At 39.9% G+C, this 17,751-nt stretch overlaps 1 protein-coding gene across 4 annotated transcripts in view; it reads right to left on the bottom strand.

Moving 5' to 3' along the window:
* The window catches only part of zbtb33 (zinc finger and BTB domain containing 33), a 62,933-nt gene extending 48,601 nt beyond the window's left edge, over positions 1-14,332 (bottom strand). For all 4 annotated transcript variants that reach the window (XR_007263681.1, XR_007263683.1, XR_007263682.1 and 1 more), the window contains exon 1: positions 14,253-14,332. The gene's annotated coding sequence lies outside the window, so the exon portion shown is untranslated. The remainder of the gene's footprint in view (positions 1-14,252) is intronic.
* Between the last annotated feature and the right edge of the window lie 3,419 nt (positions 14,333-17,751).

Raw genomic sequence — 17,751 nt, 5'->3', positions numbered from 1 at the left:
ATCAGCAAAACTTAGGTTACATGAAAGTGATTTGAGTTTGAACAGTAGTTACACAAGATGTGGATGTATATACACTCAAAAGACAGTTTGGATTTATTTAATACATTATCATATCTAACTATGATGTCAAAGTATTTCACATACAGGCATGTAAGCAAACATAATCCACAACCAATTTTTTTGCAAACAACAATAATTGAATTACTACTTTCAGCAATGTTGTTAGAGGGGGAAAACCATTGACCAGGACACTAAGAATTCTACCCGCTTTTCTTCCAATTCCATGGGATCTTTAACATTTAACTGTATAGGCAGACCATGATTCAGTTTAATGCCTCATTCAAAGAGCAACAACTTGGACAATAATGAAGCATCAGCTCAGATTTGTGGTGAGAAATTCAAACCAAGAAATGACTGCTAGAACCAAACATGACCAAAAATCATAAGACCACAATGCTCAGCATGGAATCTTCTGGTCCCAGAACCAGAAGGTATGGCAGCAGGAAGGAATTTTAATTAGCCAGGATGGTTGCAAACCAGAAGACTGCTACACACCTGTCTCCACCAGAATTAAGTTCTGGGTAAGAACACCCAAGCCCAACTCTCCTGTCCCACTGCAAACAGAGACCCTGAATTAGTCAATTAATGACCACTTATTCCCCTTGGGCTGCAATGATCTCAACTTCAAGCAAGACATAAAAAGAAGTCAGCCTACCTGACTGGTTAACTAGCACAGACAAGCTGTCAGTGGGAGGGACCCCTTGAACTTCTGAGATTTTTGACACAGGGAAGAGAAATGCCCACTGAGAGCTACTTACCTTGCCCTCTTTTCCCTATGAACCTCACCCCAATAAGACCGCTACGCCCAACAACACTCATCTATTCTGTAGTCACCCCTGTAACCTGGGAATCCTGGAGTTGTTACACTGGCAGAAGCCACGGTGTTTGCCATGACAACGGAGAATGCTTTTGGCAGACAGGGCCCTAATATCAGTAGAAAGCCACCAGCCACTAGGTGCCTGAAGATCCGGAGGGATTCCACATCCAGCCAGGGTGCACAGTTCTCTCTGCTAATCTCTCCTCCTTTTGCATTTAGTATGTAAACAGAAAGATATTTCCTATGTTCTTTAACAGATGCTTGAGAAAGTTTGTAATTACAGGAATAACTATCTTACGCAAGATTGCTAGATTAACAACTAAAAAACTGCACACTTTTGTTGAACAATTAGTCTTGGGTTTTGGAGTGTCTTTCCAATTATGCCTCTCACCATCACTCCTTCGTATCCAATGCTCAAGAACACACTACTGTTCCACAATAATAATGATTTCCTCATCTATATCAGTAAATCCTAAAGATTACCAATAAAAACCTCTACCACAAAAATAGATTCATTTGAGGTTGTTGACTTGCTCGCCGAGCTGGCTTGTTTTTATTCAGATGTTTCGTCACCATACTCAGTAACCTCATCAGTGAGGCCTCCGATGAAGTGATGTTGTTCTACTCCACTTGGAATTTATACTGTCTGGTCAGTTATGGTCAGTAGTGTCATTTTCGGTTTTGTTTTGTATGGGTTTGTACATGGGGTCCAATTCTATAATGTTTGTTGATTGCATTATGGGTTGAGAACCATGCCTCTGCGAATTCCCATGAATGTCTATGTTTGGCTTGGACGACGATAGTTACGTTGTCCCAGTTAAACTGATGGCCTTCATTGTCCTAGTGTCATTTTGCTGCAAACCGACGTTCGTGTATTCTGATGGCTAGTTTCCTTCCCATCTGTCTGATGTAATGCTTGTGGCAGTCATTGCATGGTATTTTGTAAACTGCATGTTGTGGGAATGGGGTCTTTAATCCTTGTAAGTGTTTATCATGGAGTGGCTGCGGGCTTGTGGACCACCACGATTCCCAGTGGTCGTAGGAGTCTCATTGCCAGTTCTGGTATGTTCTTGATGTAGAGTATTTAGGCCAGGTGTTAGGGCGTGCTGTGTTCTCTTGTTGTTGTCTATTTAGTAAGCACCTGCAGATAAGGTTGCAGGTGTACCTGTTCATAGCGAAGAATTTGTATAGGTGCTCTTCCTCTTTCCTACGTAGTTCTGGTATGTTGCAGTGAGTGGTGGCCCGTTTAAATAGTGTCCTAATACAGCTTTGTGGACATAGGGGTGGTTGCTGTGGAAGTTGAGGATTTGGTCAGTGTGGGTTGCTTTCCTGTATACCACGGTTTGGAACTCCCCATTGGTCATACATTCAACTCTGACATCCAGAAATGAAAGCTGATTGTTGTTTTTTCCTTCTCTCATGAATTTAATCCCGGTGAATACATTGTTGATGAGGTGGTGAGTTCTCTTTTAGTTTGGTGCATTTAACGATGACAAATGTGTCGTCCATGTACCGGATCCACAGTTTAGGTTGAATGAGGGCGAGGGTAGTATGTTCTAGTCTTTGCATGACTGCCTCTGCGATGAGTCCTGAGATGGGTGACCCCATGGGTGTGCCATTGATCCATTTGTATACTTGACCAGTAAAGATGAAGTACACACAAAATTCACAAAGCTGTATGAGGACACTATTTAAGAACAAATCAGAACTGACAACAAGACTCCTACGACCACTAGAAACCATGGTGGCACACAAGCCCACAGCCACTCCACGACAAACATTCACAAGGATTAAAGACCCCATTCCCACAACATACAGTTTACAAAATACCATGCAACAATTGCCACAAGCATTACATCAGACAGACAGGAAGGAAACTAGCCATCAGAATACACGAACATCAGTTAGCAGCAAAATGACACGATGAACTTTGCATAATATCAGTACACTAGGACAATGAAGGCCATCAGTTTAACTGGGACAACGTAACCATAGTAGTCCAAGCCAAACATAGACACGCACAAGAATTCGCAGGGGCATGGTTCTCAACCCATAATGCAATCAACAAACATTATAGAATTGGACCCCATGTACAAACCCATACAGAACAAAACCGGAAATGACACTACTGACCATAACTGACCAGACAGTATAAATTCCAAGTGGAGTAGAACAAAAACACTTCATCGGAGGCCTCACTGATGATGTTACCGAGCATGATGACGAAACATTAAAACGAAAACAAGACAGCTCAGCGAGCAAGTCAACAACCTCACCCGCAACCCGAGCTACAAATCTTTATAAAACCTTAAAGAGGATAATTTAATCAGTGAACAGTCCTGTTTCAAATCAGCAATTCTGAACCTATTTTTCTGTTGTTTAAGCAAACCAATATATTTCAAAATTCTTCACATCAAACTTTGGGCTAGAAACACTCCAGAGACAGTCCTTTAACTGTGGAAAGTCAACAGAGACGTGTGACAATGACACAAACAATTCTGCAGTCAGCAGAAATCCAATAGCATCAGTCATTCTCTATTAATCCACTTGCCCACAGACCACCAGCTTTTGCATAGTATGATGAAAGTTTTATGAGTATCAATATAATTTTTTTAAAATTATAAATTAGTTTTAAATTAGTGACTTCTGGGTGTTGTTTATTTCTGTGAAAGGGTTTAAAAAATTAACGATGCTAGAACCATGATTTTAAATCTGTATGTGCTTCCTGGGGTGTTAATGAATGTTTACTCATACTTATGGGGATTTATGACCAGACGAACATTAAGCCATTAGCTTAATGGAAGCTAGGACAAGCAAGTTTATTTTTAAATATAGTTCACAAGTTTTTGAGCAGAAAGTGACCTGACTGAGGTCAGAAGCGAGTATAGCAAATCCCAGAAAAGGGGATTGTTCAGAGCAGTTAAAGAAATGGGTTACCTCAATGAAAAACAGTAATTTGTGAAACTTTCAGACCTGGACTGTTTGGTTGGAACTCTGCAGATTATTGAAAGACTGAGGTGGTATAGGCTCTCAGTTACGAGTCGTCAGGGAAAAAGCCTCACAGCTCACAGAACCAAAACTGAGAATTAAATAAGTCAAATATAAAGATTTGCCAGGGAAGGAATTTCTCTGGATTTTGAGTAAATTATGTCACTGGGCAGCAGAGAATTTTGTTTTGCCATGTATTTTGAAACCTTTCAAACTGCTGTGTTTGTTCATTTTATTTTTATTTCTTTTTTGTGTTATAAACTTCTATTTTATTGTTAAAACCAAATCTGCAGCCTTTTGTATTTATTTTCAGTGGAAGACTGCAACCTAAGTAAAAGACCAGTCAAGCCAGATTTCATTCAGAAATCTGACTTGTCCAACGGTAACATCAGCATGGGATCATAACAACAGGAACTTGCAATAATTAGAAACCTATTTTGGTGCAAAGTTCTCACAGGAGATCTGGAGCAGAATTAACTGGGCAAGTAACTGTGTATCTCCTAAATAATCAAATTAAATAATTTTTAATGAGCTGTACAACATCGACACGATGGAGTTCAAGTTCAACTTCAAATATTTAATTCAATACCAAGCATGGTCATGAAGTGAAATAAGGGGAAGGAAATAAAACTGGATTGAGAGAAAGATAAAAATAAGTCAAACTAAAACTTAATTTTACATACAATCATCCAAACTAAATTAAATTCTATAGGAATAAGATAGCCTGTACACAGTTGTAAAAGTTAACGTGCTGTGCTAGGTAGTTGTTTGGCAGTAATTAAGACTTAAAAAGATATTTCAAATTCACGTATGTTCGAATGGTCAAGACATCGTTTTCTGACAAGTTTATTGGGTATGTAGTGGGTCAATACAGCAACTTCATATCTTCCCATATGTTTCAACAGCAAATCTCTGAGTAAGTTACTACTATAACAAAACTTAAAGAGGGGCAAGGCATTTAGAATTGCTACTTCCTAATTTCCATGCTTAACTGCATGTGTACAGCTGCTGGAATTTCCTGTCTGATTTAATCTTTTATGATGGCATACTGTACAGGGGGTTCTGCTATAACGCGTGTTGCAGCAAGACAAATTCACTATAATGCAACTGACGAACAGGGGAACGTTATTTCTAAAATGTGAACTTGTGTTGGCTATAATGCAATTGCATTGGTTGTGGAGGAGTACATGTCGACATCACAAGATCATTTCGCAGGCTATGTCCTGAGCATGCACAATGTTAGCGCTGAAAGAGTCTCCGCACCAGCATCACGTGACCATCGTGCTGAGAGAGGTACAGGAGTCCGGTTTTTTTTTGCACATTCTGCTGTGTTACACACAAAAATGCAAGGACAAAATGACAAGAATGCTAGCAAGAAGCACCCTGGTGATAAAATTGTGGTGGTGAACATAAAAGAAAGGCTATAACACTGGAAGAGAGGCTAGATTTGAGTGTAATGAGAGAACATGTGATATAATTCGCATAACAGAAATAAAGGAGTCTACCTTATGCACCATTAGAGGCAATGCAGAAAAGATTAAAGCAAGCCATTTGCTGGAACAAATCTGAGTTTTAGCAAATCTGAGGGGTCACGGACAAAGGAACTTGAGGTGATGGAGTGGCTTCTAAGTGTGTGGATAGAAGATCAAACGATAAAGCAATCTGGGACCACCCTTCTAACCATAAAAGGGAAAGCCTTATCAATTTATGAAAATCTAACAAAATAAAGCTGAAAATCCTGCAGATGTGGCTACCTTTGGTGCTAGCAGTGGCTAGTTTTCAGAACCACTATGCTTTTTATTACATAAAGTCATGTGGCAAAGCTGCCAGCGCAGACGAGGAACATGCAATAGCATTTCCTCCCATAGTAAAAAAATTAATTGACAAAGAAGGCTACAATTTAGATCAAGTTTTCAATTTGGATGAGACAGATTTATACTGGAAGCGAGTGCCATCAAGAACCCACACTTCTATGAATGAAGCACATGCTCCAGTCTTTAAGGTGGCAAAGGATCGTATGACTGTGATGCTGGATGCCAATGCCAGTGAAGACTTAAACCTTAAGCCTGTGGTGGTGTACCACTCTGCCAACCTGTGAGCAACAGAGCAACCTCAAAACCTCCTGCCCCATCAAGTCATCATTTTTTCAAGATAAGGTGTTAAAATTTACTTTTATTTCATTATTAGATATGAATTAAACATTATTCAAACTGTGCTATCCTTTATATTAGGCTTTTCAATGATTTTTGAGCGATTTTGAGTGATTTTTTTCAATGGTCTGCACCTAACTCCGCTTTTCCCATTGGCCCCGTTATTTGCATAGCAGGAAGGCAACTATGACGTTACAGCAGATCTCCCTGTATTAGCATCATTTATTCAGCCTATTTTTCTTTTTCTGTTATTCATATTGCATCATGGCCCAGTGTCTGAACTCTACCTGAACTTCACCTTCTAAACATGCAGTATGTTCAGGCTAATTTAGGTATCTGTCATCTATGTACTCTACAGTGACATAGTCAATTCCCACATTCTATCCGCCCTCTTCCACCTTCATCTCTGACACTGCCGCTGCATCTTCTATTGCTTTGACATCAAGGTGTGAATATTTTCATCAGGTTAACATTGAACACAATCCAACCAATCTTACATCCCTGGGGGCATCCGTGTTACTTTGTTTATTACTTGCATCCACCTTCCATACTAGGTTCTCACGTCCACTATTGGTGCACACATTTGAAATCATGCTGTGTCTACTTGAACCTTTCATCCCACATTCCTTTGAATGAATCCATAGTCTTCCAGCTCCTGAACAATGCCTGCCAAAATTCCTACCACTCGCTATTGCTGATTTAACCCTTTTTTTCAATCATTCAAAGGATGTGGGCTTGCTGAGCAGATCAGGATTTATTCCCTCTCCCTGGATGCCCTTTGAACTCACTTCTTGAATGGCTGCAGTCCAGATGAGATGGGCACACCCACAACGCTGTTAGGGATAAAGTTCCAGGGTTTGACCCAGCAACAGTAAACAAACAGTTCCAAGACAAGACAGTGTGCAGCTGTTAACAATGTTCCCACATGCTATCATCCTTTTAGGTGGTACAAGTTGTGGATTTGGAAGGTGCTGCTAAAGAATATTCGGTGAATTGTCATATTGCATCTTGTAGATAATACACACTACTGCCACCGTGAGCCAGTTACAGAGGGAATGAGCATGTAAAGTGGCTGGTAGAATGGCAATCAAGCAAGCTGTTTTGCCCTGAATGCTGTCAAGCTTGTTGAATTTTGGTTGAACGACACTAATTCAGACAAATGAAAAGTATTCCATCACACATCTTGTGCCTTGCAAAAGGTGGGTAGGTTTTAGGGAGTTAAGGGATGTTTTTCACTGCAGATTTCCCAGACTCTGTCCTACTCCAACACCCACAGTACTTATATGACTGGTCCAGTTCAGTTCCCGGTGAATGGCAATTTCAAGATGTTGATGGTGGATAATTCAGCAATGTTAATGCCATTTAATGTTATGGGGAGATTGTTACCTTCTCTCTTGTTGAACACAGTCATTCCCTGGCATATGTGTGATGTGAATGTTATTTGCCATTATTCATCTTAAACCTGAATGTTGTCCAAGTCTTACTACATATGAGGATAATATTTTCCAACATTGTCCTCATATGCCTTCTTCCAAAACTGCAACTAAACTCAAACATAATTTTCATTTCCTCTTCAGTATAAGATCCATGACCATCCCTTCTCCTCATTCAATTATCAATCCCTTAATAATAATATCTACTAGTTCCCTGTGGTACAGGGAATCTACTTTAAGATCACTGCATCTTCTCCTTTCAAATCCTTCAAAACTTTGCTCCATCTGAATTCCCAACCTGTATTTCCCTGTCCACCCTTTTCATTTCCCTAGTCCCTAAAATCTATCATTAGAGGTTAATTATATAATCACTTATCCCTTTTGGAATATTTCTCTAAATCACTTTGCCCTGTTAACTTGCTCCTGGCTGCGAAAAGCTGCAAAAAAAAACTTAGCTCCTTAACTCCACTATGGCTTTGATCTCCTCATCCACCCCAATGTTATAAATTTTGTACTTTTCCTTCTTGCTGCGTGCCTCACTTCTCCTCCATGTTACGTGCTCCAAATCTTTACTGGCATATGTGGAGCGCATTACTAATGAATGCTGCTGTATTCCAAATTGGTGCTGGCATAAACAAAATTCAATGCAAGGTTTGGCTTCCCACCAGCACAAATTTGGACACATACCACTATAACCCTGCAGACTTGAAGCTGAATCACCTCGAATCTGGACTCTCACTATTGGACCAGTCCCTCTCGGTGATCTGACCAACAGCTGGCTACCTACCTACCATCAGCCTTTGTTGTTGCTTCATTTTAACTTTCTTTTACATTTGCAAACTAATACCTGCTATTGGTATCCTATTGAGAATGTACAGTAACATCATTGCAGCTCCACACTGAGATTTAATATGATTTTCAATTATGTCTTTCAAATTCAACATTAAACATGGATTCAATCAATGTGAAAGTACTGCAAGTCAAAACCGATATCAGTGCTTTTATTATAGAAGGGTTCAGCTAGAAATATGATGCAGAAAAAGACTCTGCTGCTATCTAACTTCCACTCAGTACTGTACACAAGGTCCAGTTATCCCCCATAATTTAATGGAACTGCCCTGTTGTTAGCAGAGACAAAGCAGTACATTAGCCACACATATTATAAAAATAATTAATTGAAAAAATTAATAGATGAAGACTGACTTTTTAAATCTGTAATACACAAGTGTTGGTGTGAAACAAGACAAAGCAATTGATCTGGGGCATACACTGATTTGGATCACCACACTGTAGCCCATTTACACGTCAGTTTGCTCCAGTTGAACCGACGTGGGCTTTCTTTTGAGGAAGGCCTGCTTCAGTGTGAATTTACTGCTCAGTGTAAAAAAGGTTGATTTATAAAGGAATTAAAAATAAACAATAACAGATCTATGCTTACTAGCCCATACCTCACAGGTGTTAACATGAGTAATAATGAGTAAACATCAGAGTAATACAGTCACATGCGAGTATCAATTCTCACCAGCTGCTTTCAACAGTAAACAAAATATGATAGCTGTCTTATTAAAACACAACTGTAGCTCAAACCTACTTAAAAATGTACTATTACTAATTAAATGAATGGATGAACTTCAAGATTTGGTTTGATGTGTCAACTGCAAGACTACCTAACAAAACATATAAGATGGATTTATAAAACTCATTCTTTAGAGCATTGAAAGTTCAAAGGCTGTGGTTTTACTTTAGTGCCTCATTCTGTATATTACTGGGCAAAGATCGTACAGCAATATTCAGACAATATAAGCATTTGATGATATTCCAGTGGGTTTTTTTTAAACAATTCATTCATGAGATGTGGGTGTTGCCTGCCCATTTCTAATTGCCCTGGTGAAGGTGATGGTGAGCTGCCTTCTTGAACTTGAGCTGCAGTCTATGGGGTGTAAAAACACCCACAGTGCTGTTAGGAAGGGACTGTCAGGATTTTGATTCAGCAACGGTGAAGAAATGGCGATATAGTTTCAGGTTCAAATTGCACTAGGACATGCATTGCTTCAGTGTCTGAGGAGTCACAAATGGCAATCATCAGCGAACATCCTCACTTTTGACGTTAAGGAGCAAAGATCTTTGATAATGCAGCTGAAGATGGTTGAGCCAAGGACACAACTCTGATTGACCCCTTGAGACTGAAATAAATGATCTCCAACAACCATAACCATTTTGCTTTGTGTTAGGTATAATTTCAAACAGCAGTGTTTTTTTCCCTTAATTCCCACCTACTCCAATCTTGCTAAGGCTGGTTGTTGCCACATTCAGTCAGCTGCTGAGTCAAGCTGATGTCAAGTACACTTCCTCAAGTTTTATCCAGGTCAAGAGGTGAGTCGGTCTCGCATAACCCAAACTGAACATTGATCAGTAGATTATTATTGACTAAATGTCAATTGACATTTAGTTAATTAAAGTTTCCACTGCTTTGCTAATGATCAAGATAGATGAATGGGGTGGTATTTGCCAGGTGAGATTTGTCCTTTTTTTTAATGGACAGAACAAATCTGGTCAATCTTTTACATTGCTGGGTAGATGCCAATGTTCAAACTGAACTGGAACAGCTTGGCTAGGGGTGTGACTAGTTCTGGACCTAAAGTCTTCAGTATAATTGCCAAAATATTGTCAGGGCCCATAGACTCTGTATATCCAGTGATTTCAGCCATTTCTTAATACCAAGTGAACTGAATGAAATTGGCTCAAGCATCGCATCTATAATAGTGAGCACCTCAGGAGAATTCAAGATGATCGTCCACTCAGCACTTCTGACTGAAGAAGCATGCAAATGCTTCAGCCTTCTCATTTGCACTGATGTCCTTGGCTTCCCCCATCATTCAGTATGAGGATATTTGAGGAGCCTCCTCTTCCAGTGAGTTGCTTAGTTGTTCAATATCATTCTCAACCAGATTGGTAGGACTGTAGAACCTAGATCTGATCCATTGATTGTGGGATTGCATGTTACTTACATTGCTGGGCTTACTTAGAAATGTTAGAGTCTATTAATAAGGATGAGATTGCAAAGTATAGGAAGTGCATGATAAAATAGGGCATAGTCAATATGGTTTCATCAATGGGAGGTCATGCCTGGCAAATCTGACTGAATTTTTCGATGAGGTAATGAGCAAACTAGGCAAAGGAGAGTGAGTGGATGTGATTTGTTTGGATTTCCAGAAGGCCTTTACAAGATGCCGCACAGGAGGCTGCTAAATAAGGCAGCCTGTGGTATTAGGGGCAAGGTACTGGCATAGATAGAGGATTGGCTGACTGGCAGAAGGCAGAGGGTGAGGATAAACAGTCGCTTTTTCAGGATGGCAGCCCATGGCTAGTGGAGTTCCACAGGGGTCAGTTTGGGACCATAACTATTCATGTTACACATTAACAATCTGGACAAACGAACTGAGGCATTGTTACTAAGTTTGCAGATGATACAAGGTAGGTGGGACAGGTAGTGTTGAGGAGGCAGGGAGTCTGCAGAAGGACTTGGACAGGCTAGGAGAGTGGGTAAAAAAGTGGTAAATGGAATAGTGTGGTAATGTGTGACATTATGCACATTGGTAGGAAGAACAGCCTCTGTAAGAAATATTTTTAAATGGGGAAAAACTTTGGAAATCTAAAGCATAAAGCGATTTAGTAGTCTCTGCTCAGGATTCTCCTAAGGTTAAAATGAAGGTTCAGTTGGCCGTTAAGAAGGCAAATACAATGTTAACATTCATTTTGAGAGGGCTAGAATATAAGAATAGGGATGTACTGCTGAAGCTGTATGAAGTTCTGATCAGATCACATTTGGAATATTGTGAGCAGCTTTAACCTCATATCTAAGGAAGGATATGTTGGCCTTGAAGGGGGACCAGAGGAGGTTTACAAGAATGATCTCAGAAAGAATGGCTTGTCATATGAGGAGTGGTTGAGTACTCTACTAAGTGCTTAATGGAGTTTAGGAGGATGAGGGGTGATCACATTGAAATTTACAGATTACTAAGAGGCCTGGATAGAGTGGAAGTGGAGAAGATGTTTTGACCAGTAGGACAGACTAGAACACAAGGGCACAGTCTCAGAGTGAAGGGATGACTGTTTAGAATTGAGATAATGAGGAATTTCTTCAGTCAGAGGCTGGTGATTCTGTGGAACTAACTGCCACAGAAGACTACGGAGGCCAGTCACTAAGCATATTTAAGACAGAGATAGACAGATCCTTGATTAATAAGAGATCAAAGGTTACAGGGAGAAGGCAGGAGATTGGGGCTGAAAAACATCAGCTCTGATCGAAAGGTGGAGCAAACTCGATGGGCTGAATGGCCTAATTTTGGTCTTATATCTTATGGCCTTATGATACTGATTCATCAGCTGAGGGCAGGGTTTGGGGTTGGTGATGACCAGCAGGTGTCCTTGTTTCATCTGACGCCATAACAGTTCATGGGCTCTGGAGTCACTGTTTAGTACTTTGAAAGCAACTCCCACATGATTGTTTCCCATGGCTTCGTCACCTCTGCTGGGTCTGTCCTACTGGTGAAAGAGGTCACACCACGGATTGTGATGTCTGGCACATTATCTGTAAGATGTGGTCTCCTAATTTTGGCACAAGCTCCTAGAAGTTTGTAAGCAGGACTTTACAGGGTTAACAGGACAGTATGTTATTGTCACGTTCAGTTCCTTGGTCAATATCAGGTGAAGGTGGTGTTGGTTCAATTTCAAAACTTTTATCAAATCTTGTTGTAATTAGAAACAACTGAGTGGGTTGCTAGGCCATTTCACAGGGCAGTTAATTATGGGCCTGGAGTCACATGTAGGCTAGGCCAGGTGAGGATGGTAGATTTTGCTCACGAAAGGATATTAGTGAAGCAGGTGGGATTTTTTTACGACAATGGTTAACTGTTACCATTAGGTTGATTTTTAATTTGGGATTTTATTTAACTCAAATTTCACCACTATCCATATCCAAATAATCACAAAGTTCAACCACCATACAAAAGATAATGCCCCCTCACTTCCCATTTCTGCACCCTCCTTCTCACCTTCCCTTTCTCCTCGCCTCTCCTCCACTCTACTTAACACTGTGCATAAGCGGCTAGGTTACTTCGAAGTGCTATTTCTCTCAGGATGCTGTGGGGCTCAACACCCTCGATCTACAAACTGAAAAAGGCACACTGGCTCCTTTGCAGTTTGAATCTGCTTGTCCATCCATGGTAAAAAAAAAAGTGATAAAGTGCTGACCAGTTATTCAACTCTTGACAGTAAAGATAGCCAGGCCCATTCCAGGTCTCCCTTTCTTGCAATAATCCAGTAAGAGATCACTTAACATTTGCATACTGAGATTGTAGTAAGGGCAGGCTCTATAGGAAACCTACATCTAACTTCCATACTACAGCAACATTAATGCTACACATTTTTAGCTTATTTAAATCAATATTAAACTTAAATCATTTACTATTGTATCTATCAATCAACTTGACCAAATGACCATGGATGTCTGAAGAAACATGTAAACTACCTTCTCTCTCCAGCTCTCAATTTACTCCAACCTAAACCAGGTTTTACTGATACCCAAGCTATTGGGAAGAACACAAACTAACAGGCTTGTCCCACAGAAATGGAAAACGGTCATGGTAGTTATGAAGAACTCTGTGCCTTAAAATGGTCCACCGTCAGGGAAGTAGACGTGGAAGATACATACAAAAAGAATGATGAGAAAGGCATCCTCAAAGTTACAGCAATTGGCATATGTAAAATAATACATTAGTAAAATATGGATCAGAAACTGGAATTTTTGTGAATGCTTAAATTCAGATTACGTCTTGTTCCACCATAAATGCTTTGACTCTGATATAATTTTATGGTATGGCTTGGCAGCGGTCTATGCGAAAACAAAATTCATTCCAACTAAAATAAACAGGATAAAAATTAAGTAGGATTCTGTGTGTTTCCAAGAAGTGACATTTTAGGACACTTTCTCGAAAAGTTTTGCAACAAAAAAAAAAGCAAAATGTACAAATCTAGACAGCAGACAATACCCCGAAATGCAGTTGGCATTCCGCAAGCACATCAAGGATACTTCTGCCACGCTTCAGGAATCATGCATCTGAAGATAACGTTCATCCTGCTGTAACCAGGGTTCCTTTTTTCTCTACGCTAACCATGAAGGAACAGAGTAATGAATAAAGAAAATCAAAACTGTGCAATAAACGAACAACCCCAAAACTGCATGCCTGTATTGGGACTAAGTATTTTAAACGCCCACAGGACAGTTGTGCCTTTCAGAATTAAGGCCTAGAGAGGCCTGCATGGAAACATCCCACTAACATTTATCAACATGATATAATCATATAAACATAAAGAGGAGTCTGCTGCTATATTTTTTTTAAACTCTTGGCTCTTTTTTACTTCTTATGCTGTCTACCTAACTCACCAGTCATTTTTTTAAAAGAGGGGAACAACCATTCATCTGAAGATACAGCTCCCCATCCGGGGAGGAAGGGAAAGGGACAGAAATGAGAGATTATCCCGTCCACAAACATATCACCTCAGAAAACAAATATTTAGATATGTTTATAAAACGCCAAGAAGCAAATAATGACAAGAGTGTCAGGCTTTCCTCTTCCTGGTTCATTAAAGGTGGCGACGTCGCGCCGATTTCCGAACTAAAGCTACTTTATTTTCCTTCCCTCGCCTCAGCTCTGGTGTTGTAAAACCGTTTACAATCTCACAAAAGACGACAGGAAGTTCCTGGTAATTTAATTTGTTATTTTTCTCTCTGACTGTACTCACGGTTCCTCCTGGGCCTTGACAAGCGAGCAGAAGAAAAGAAGAAAGAGCCTGCGCTCCCCGCTACGCCGCCCGGGGACTGCAGGGGGCGCAGCTGAGGCGGCTCAGGCCCGCCCCTCCCCCCACCCCAGACACCACGCAGCATATACCCACTGGGGGCCATATATATAGAGGAAGAGAGAGACCAAGAGATAGATAGAAATACACAGAAACAGAGATACAGACGTACACATAAGAAGATATATACAGAGAGGCAGACAGACACCTAGAGATAAATACGGATATGCACAGAGGTGGAGATACACACATAGATAGGGTGATACATACAGAGAATGAGACAGAGAGACCGAGACATAGTTACAGATATATACACAGAGAGGGAGTTACAGACATACAGGGCAGTAAATACAAAGAGGGAGAGAGAGACTTCGAGAGAGATACAGATATACATACAGAGGAAGATACAAATATATACAGAAGGTAATATATATAGAGAGAGAACTGGAGATAGACACAGATATACACAGAGGGAGATACAGACATACACGGAGAAACAGAACTGCAGATAGATACAAATATAGACAGGGAGGGAGATATAGGCATATACAGAGGGAGGAATCTAGAGACAGACAGATACAGATATACACAGATAGGCAGATACATACATATACAGAGTGAGATATATATAGAGAACTGGAGATAGCTACAGATTTACACAGAGAAGGAGATACTGACATGTACAATGAAGAATATATACATAGAGAGATCTAGAGACATGCAGATATACACAGAGAGGAAGATGTATATATAGAGAGAGGTACAGACATATATAGAGAGAGAGATCTAGAGACAGACACAGATACACACAGAGGGAGATACAGTCATAAGAGGGACATATATACAAAGAATGGGAGAGATCTAGAGACAGATATATACAGACAGGGAGATATATAAAGAGACAGGAGAGGGAGCAATCTGGAGACAAATAGATACAGGTATATACAGATATACACAGAGAGGGAGATACAGAAATATAGAGAAGATATATACAAAGAGAGAGAAATCTAGAGCCAGATACAGATATGTAGATATATGCAGAGAGGGAGATACAGACATATAGCGTGGGAGATATATACAAAGACAGGATCTAGAGACAGATATAGATATATACGAGGGGGATATATATAAAGAAAGGGAGACATCGAGTGACAGGCAGGTACAAATATATACAAGGGAGGGGGAGATATGGAGGGGGAAATACACACAGGAGTGGGAGATATACAAAGAGAGAGAAATCCAGACATATATATATAGAGAGAGAGAGGGAGAAACATGGTGACATACGGAGAGAGAGAGATCCAGACACAGGGAGATGCAAATACACAGAAAGGGAGACACCCAGAGATATATACACAAAGAGCCAGAGGCAGAGAGATACAGACATTTACAGAGATGGAGGTATACACAGAGAAGGTGATACAGAGAGATCCAGACATACAGAATACAGACATATACAGAAGAGCAAGTATATAGAGAGAGAAATATACAAAGAGAGAGAGAAATACAGATACATACTGAGGGAAAATATATAGAATACTATACAGAGAGTAAGAGGCATACTAAAAGTGAGATCCAGAGACAGAAAGATTCTGATATACACAAAAGGGGAGACATACAAGAATATATTATATATATAGAGAGACAGATAGAGTTACAGATCCATATCATGAAGGAGATATACACAGACACACAGAGTGATACATACAAAGAGATACAGAAACAGAAAGATGCATATATGTACAGAGTTATACAGATGGAGATACAAAGCCAGAGATCCAAAGAATGAAAGATGCAGAGTGAGCTAGAGATATAGACTGAGATATGCAGACACATAGGGATATAAAAGACACAGATTCAGATGTAGAGATACACATAAATACAGCAATATAGAAATATATTCAGAGAGGTTCAGAATTACATATGCACACATATAATACATGCAGTAAAGAAGATATAAGGCGAAATACACAAAGAGATACAGACAGAGATATCCAGAGACAGAGATACAGATATCTATATAAACAGCACCAGAGATAGCGATATATACAGAGAGAGCTCAAGATAGAGATATAGAGAAATATAAAGTATACTGATACAGATAAGGTGAAAGAGAGAGGTAAAAGATGTACAAATAGAGAAATACAGATATATACAGTGCATATACAGAAGGAGGCAGAGTTAAAAAGAGATAGTTACAGAAAAAAACACAAAGATATCCAAATAGAGTCACAAAGATCGATATATAGTGAGAGATATATAGAGGGAGATACAAAAGTATACAGATAGAGAGACAGATACAGAGATGTACACACAGAGATTACAAATAAGGATATTCAGGCAAAACAGATACAAATATATATAAAGGGATATAGAGATAGAGACATATATATAGAGTTACAAAGATAAACTGATAGAGGAAAAAGACATAGAGTGAAGGGCAGAGATAGAGACAATACATGGAGACATACATGATCTAAAGTTAACGGATAATTGCAATGTTGTTGCTCACTCTGCACCAAATTTTCAACTCAATCTTCAATTTTTCATACAAGAAATTCAGACCGTCCATGAAAGTTGACAAAACTAAAACCCCACTCTGAAGCTGTCCTTAAACTGTGCATTGACATTAATGTTGAGGAGGAGCTTGCTACCAAGTGTCGAAAATGGCAACAAGTTGTCCATCAGGCTGCACCACACTTTGAGTTACAATGTCTCAATGATGAAGCATGGTAGTACTAGGGAAGGAAAGCTGAGGAAGCAAAGCCTTTACTCTGGATCTCACTACTTCATGGGATACCCTGCCCCATGTGTCCAAAAATTTACAGTTTGTAAATCAGCCTGTTCAGTCACATGATGGCACATGGAAGAAACTCAGAACCTGGAGAAGAAGTCATCTTTGAGTCAAGGTACAGCTGATGGAGATGATGTATCTCTCTTTGTAATCATTGAGTTTTTTTGAATATATTGTTGAGATGTGCACATTGCTGGCTAAGGCAGTATTTGTTGACCATCCCTAATTTCCCTGGAAAAGGTGGTGATGAATGTACGTAGATGCTGCCACTGTGCATTGGTGGTGGAGGAAATGAATGTTGTGGGTGGTGGATGGGTTGTCAATCAAGCAAACTGCTTTGTCCTCAATTTTGAGCTTGTTGAGTGTTGTTGGAGTTATACCCATTCAGCCAAGTGAAATGTATTCCATCACACTCCTGACATGTCTTATAAACGGTGGACAAGCTCTTCTGAGTCACGAGGTGAGTTATATTGTTGTCACAATATTAATATGGTTGGTCCAGTTCACGCTCAGGCTGTGGGAGCACTAGTGCTTTTCATAATGGGGGATTTAGCACTGGTAATGCCATTTAATATCAATGGGCGATGGTTGGAATCTCCCCTTGAAGATAATCATTGCCTGCCACTTGTGGTGTGAATCTTGGAACTCCCT

This window comes from Rhincodon typus, chromosome 14, assembly GCF_021869965.1.
Source record: "Rhincodon typus isolate 14 chromosome 14, sRhiTyp1.1, whole genome shotgun sequence".
NCBI classification, from domain to species: Eukaryota; Metazoa; Chordata; class Chondrichthyes; order Orectolobiformes; family Rhincodontidae; genus Rhincodon; species Rhincodon typus.
This window is presented reverse-complemented; position numbering and strand designations above follow the sequence as displayed.